The following is a 6,000-nucleotide window of genomic DNA, read 5'->3' as shown; positions in this document are numbered from 1 at the left end:
CTTCTTTTCGTCTTGTTTGTAAGCATTAATTCCATCCTAATTCAGTTATCATGTTGCTGACACTTGATCTATTTCTATGTCTGCTGGTTACATATCTTGCAGCTCGTCTTTGTACCTTTTTAATTTTAACTATGTGGTTTTGCTTGTGTGGGTCCCATACTGTCGTGGCGTATTCCATTTGCGGTCTTTCTGATATTTTATAGGCATGCTCTTTGATGGATTTGAAATAATGTGGAGGTTTCGATGTAAAAAACCAAGGCTTTGGGTGGCTTTTCTTGTGATGTTGCTAATGTGTTCTCCCAAATCTAGATCATTTGCAATGGTGCAGCCTAGGTATTTAGTTGATGTTTCATGCTCCAGAGTATGGCCGTGGAGTTTGTAGTCCCACTTGATTGGCTTTTTCTTTTAATTGTGACCGTGAGGACGCTGCATTTTTCAGGATGGAACTCAATTTTCCAAAGTTTTTCCCATTTTGCCAGTTTGTCCAGGTCTTCTTGGAGTTTATGGCAGTCGGTGTCTGAGGAAATGGTCAATTATACCAAAGTATCGTCCGCAAACAGTCTCACTGTGGAGTGTAGGCCTTCTGGTAGGTCGTTAATGTAAAAAAGAAAGAGACTGGGTCCTAATACTGATCCTTGTTGTACTCCAGATTCTACTTTGTATTCACCTTGTCAGATGTTTAGCCTTCAACAACTACTACTTGGGTTCTGTTGGTGAGAAATTCCTTTATCCATTTGTATGTTTTACTTCGAATGCCATAATGGTGTGGTTTATGGAGGAGTAAACTGTGGGACACCTAGTTTGTGATTTATGCAAATTATTGGCTAGAAAACAGGCTCTATGTTGAATCTAAAAATATCAATGTAACAAAAAAAAATTTAAATGAAACTGACTGAATATTCTACAAATAATAAATGTTTAGGAATTTTATAATTCGTTAAAATCGGACAAAAGATCTGAGTTCTCTAATCAGTAGTCTAGATTGAGGAATTTACAGTACAAAAACAACGGCAGCCAGGTTTCAAAACTTATATAACTATGTTTATGTGTTCTGGGTTAATTTTCGAACAACATAATTTTCCTTTCATACGGTCTAAACGGATGAATACCACAACTGATTATTAAACTTTGATTTAACCAGTTAATTGTTTTTTTTTAACTGGATACGCTATATCCCTCACATGTATTTGTTGCAAACTTTTAGAACACTTGATAGTTAAACACATAATGAAACATGCATGCAGATAATCTCAAGGCAACATCTTATATCCCCTACAGCATTGAGTTCGCAGAGGTCGATCCTGTGAAACACAACTACTTGAATTTATAGATGATGTCTCACTTAACATGGAAAACGGTAAACAAACAGATATTTTGGTCATGGATTTCTCAAAAGCATTTGATAAATTTTCTCATTAACAAACTTCACCATTACGGGATACAGGGGAATTCATTTTTCTGGATACAAAATTTCTTTAGCAATCGCAAGTAGGCAGTAGTTTTAGAGGGGGAAATCTGAGTATGTAACAGTCGAGTCAGGGGTTCCACAGGAGTCAGTTCTTGGACCAAATCTTTTCCTGTACTACATAAACGATATTCCAACTGGTCTAACATCTACAGTGCGTTTATTTACAGATGACACCATAGTTTATTTGGCAATAAAATCAATTTCTGATCCATCCACATTTACAAAAAGATCTTGACAAATTGGCATCATGGGAAATTACATGGAAAATGGCATTCCACCCAGATAAGTGCAATGTTATTTCAGTCACCAGAAATTAAAAAAAAACAATTACATTTAACTACACATTACCTTAGCCGTATTTGACACAACTTTTTTGGAATTTTGGATCCTCAATGCACTTCAATGAGCGTCACTGATGAGTCTTATGTAGACGAAACGCGCGTATGGCGTACTAAATTATAATCCTGGTACCTTTGATAACTATTTACACAATCACTCTCTAGAACATGTAACAATAGCAAAATATCTGGGGGTAACCATCAGCTCAAACCTTAAATGGGATGTACACATTAACAATATATGCAAGAAAGCTATTAGCACCCTAGGCTTTCTAAGGAGGAACCTGAATATTAGCTCAACATCCATTAAAGAGCAAGCATACACGTCCCTAGTAAGACCATCACTAGAGTATGCTTGCACTGTTTGGGATCCAAATGTACAACAAGACATAGATAGCATTGAAAAAATTCAAAGGAGGACTGCCCGTTTTGTAATAAGCAAATACAGAAACACCTCAAGCGTTGGTAAAATGTTACAACAACTTGAATGGCGCAGCCTCTCTGTCAGAAAATGTTTACGATTGGAAATAAAATTTGTTTCATTCCATTGCAATCTGGTTAAAAGTCTAAGCTTTACTTACATGACAAAGCTATAAGCTAAGTTAAAAGTCTAAGCTTTACTTACATGACAAAGCTATAAGCTAAGTTAAAAGTCTAAGCTTTATTTACATGACAAAACTATAAGCTAAGTTAAAAGTCTAAGCTTTACTTACATAACAAAGCTATAAGCTAAGTTAAAAGTCTAAGCTTTACTTACAAGACAAAGCTATAAGCTAAGTTAAAAGTCTAAGCTTTACTTACATGACAAAGCTATAAGCTAAGTTAAAAGTCTAAGCTTAATTACATGACAAAGCTATAAGCTAAGCTTGCACTAACACACATGATCTGTATTTTAATCAGAGTGATTGCACTGTGATATAATTGATGCTTTTCATCTTTTCGCTTATGCCTCATGTTATATTTGGAAATCAATTTTTTAAGAACCATGAAAAAAAAGTACTAGATGATTCATATCCCCGCCGCCTGATTTAACAGATTAGGTGTTGTCCTTATTTTGTATTAGGATTCCCGTGAAAAAATAATCATAAAGACATATGATAAGAGGTGCAAAATGCCGCTCTGTAAGATTATTTCCGTTGAAATCAAATTTCCTTTGGAGGAGTTGGTAAATTGCGTAACCCTGGTGTGGTTTAAGGTGGTACCCAACACCTTGACTACTATTAATTTGGCTCGTTTAAATTTCATAAAATTTCGACAAAATGTTTTCTTTGACCCTTTGACAAAAATATAAAAATTTCAAAAAATTTGAACCAACCACTTTATCAGAAAAATTTCATTGGTTATATAGCAGTTTGACAAACACTAATTTTGATCATTGAGAAGCTTAATATTTCCATTATAATACAACGTTATTAAAACGTTTAGCTGATTTTTACAGAGTTATCTCCCTGTAGTGTTAGGTACCACCTTAAGGAAGAAATACGAAACTAAAACAAACATTTAGAGTTTAAATAAAAAGTACGCAATGAAAGATTAATTTGTGAAAGTTCTATTGAAATCCAATCATTGTTTTAAGGGAGCTACTTACTCAAAATGTCTACCTATTGTGGTTAAAGTACGATTTGCTGGAATTTCAAAAATTAATCAAATCAAAACTTAAAATACTAAGCTCTCAGTGACATAATGCAAGAAATATTCATATTGAAAAGCAGTCATTAATCAGTTGTGACTTTTATCGATAAATGACATGCCGATGACTGTGCATATATGACTTATATATTTAATAACAAACTGCATGTCAATAAGATACAATACTATATAATTAGGCAGTTAATGATCACTAATAGTGAAACAAACTAAAGAGGATGCTGAAAAGGAGTGTTAACTGAAATGCAATGTTTTTGTTTTAGTTAAATAAACCCAATTTCTTTCAATTTCAAATGTTGCTTTGCATGAAAGAAGCGGCACATATATTGACGTGTGGTAAGGATATTTTTCTTTTCTTGAGTCTATTGGTATCTTTTTAGTTTTTATAGTGTTGTTGGGTTGGTGTTACTGTCTACCCGATATTCCATTTTATTGTATCATTTAAGTTAAGATCCATCAAATGCACAAATTCGTTACATCAAATTTAGATTTGTGCTTCAGATTCGAATTTAATCCGTATAGTATGATAAATCAAAAAGTCATACTTAAAATTTACAAATTAAAAATGTGAACAAGTATGTATTTCATAAGTACTAAATTGGAAAAAGGAAGAAAACACAAAACGTACATGTTAGGCTTATAATGTACATAAGAAGCTATTTAACTCAAAATATGAAATAACATTAAACATATTGACTGTCAAAGGTCGTCTTTTCCTGAGGGAGTTGCAACCTTAGTTTTCTAGTAAAAATTCATATATACTGTATATTTATTTGCTTAAAGAGAGGAGAAGGATACCAAAGGGACATTCAAACTCATAAGTCGAAAATAAACTGACAACGCCATGGCTAAAAAAGAAACAGACAAACAGATAAACAATAGTACACAAAATAACATAGAAAACCAAAGACTGAGCAACATGAACCCCACCAAAAACTGGGGGCGATCTCAGATGCCTCGGAAGGGTAAGCAGATCATGCTCCACATGTGGCACCCGTCGTGATACTCATGCAAGTACAAACCCGGTGATATGTCTTATTCGGTAGGTCACATTCGGGGGAAGGGGACGAGATTGTAGTTAGGACAGTTGGAACATATCCGTCGTCATCTGTGAAACAGATATTCCAACTATCAACTAACAAAACTGTGCGTAATGAATTAAAACTAGATAAACATATTTAGTGCTAGGAATTTGTACTGTCGGAGACTAACAGGGCACTAGCAGTTTGCCAAGAGGTAGTTAATAAAATCAGAACGTATATATAGCGTTTTGTTAAAATATACTTTTTCACTTTTTTGGTCTTTTGGAAAATGTTGTTTGTGCTGTATTTAGACCCCTCTACCAAGAAATTTGTTTTGCATGCACATGTATAAAAATTGCGGTTTTTATCCAACGCAATCATAGGTTTGAACGTTGTTTTCAATTTAGACTTGTTTATATTTTTTCGTTTGGGCTTGTATTATATTTGCCTTCGGGTTTATATGATCCGTTCATCCTATTTCGACTCTTTCAAAATTCAAGAGTCTATCCTAAATTGAGGTAAATTATATGGCCTTCCAAATACCGTTTCGATTCCTAACATCACTGAAGAGACATTAATTGTCGAAATCCGGATATGGTGTACAAATTTTTGCACCTCATATTTGCGATATACCATCTTTTCCGCAAGTTTATTGTTTTCTGTTTGGTAATAAATTATTATAAGATCCATTTTGTTACATCTGGTGATCCGTTTATTTGGCAATCGCCAATGGCAGTCAGCAGGGTTAAAGAACATCAGTTGTTCAACCTGCTAGTCAAAGCGTTTTGTTAAAATATACTTTTTCACTTTTTTGGTCTTTTGGAAAATGTTGTTTGTGCTGTATTTAGACCCCTCTACCAAGAAATTTGTTTTGCATGCACACGTATAAAAATTGCGGTTTTTATCCAACGCAATCATAGGTTTGAACGTTGTTTTCAATTTAGACTTGTTTGTATTATATATATATATATATATATCAGAGGCGGAGTTTAGGGTGGGGAACATGCGGGGGCGCTCCCCTTATGGAGCTACATATTTGATTAATGCAAAACATTTTTAAAAACCAACTCTCACTCATAAAGTTGTTCTGTTGGTGCCCGAAAACAAATCCTGGATCCGCATCTGTATTCCGCAAACTTGCAGATTAAACATTGTTGTGCTGATATTTAGAGTAGTCATGAATACAATATGTGTTTTCAGCCATGTATCACCTTCACTGGTGATCCAGTACATGGATCTATCGTAAAGTTGTCACACGTCTAAACAAGTGACAACTCTATGGAAAATCCATCTATTGGATCACCAGTGAAGGTGATACACGGCTGAAAACACATATTATATTCATAATGACTCTAAATAACACTACAACAATGTTATATCCGCAAATTTGCAGAAGCAATTTTTTGTTCTTCCCTCGCCGGGATTCGAACTCATGCTATTGAGATATCGAGACAACACCGCCTGCACTGTGTCCAGCGCTCTAGACCACTCGGCCACCTAGACTGAACTATATATTTATATATAT

This window comes from Mytilus californianus, unplaced genomic scaffold (assembly GCF_021869535.1).
Source record: "Mytilus californianus isolate M0D057914Y unplaced genomic scaffold, xbMytCali1.0.p SCAF_9, whole genome shotgun sequence".
Lineage (NCBI taxonomy): Eukaryota > Metazoa > Mollusca > Bivalvia > Mytilida > Mytilidae > Mytilus > Mytilus californianus.
Note: the sequence above shows the minus strand (reverse complement) of the source record.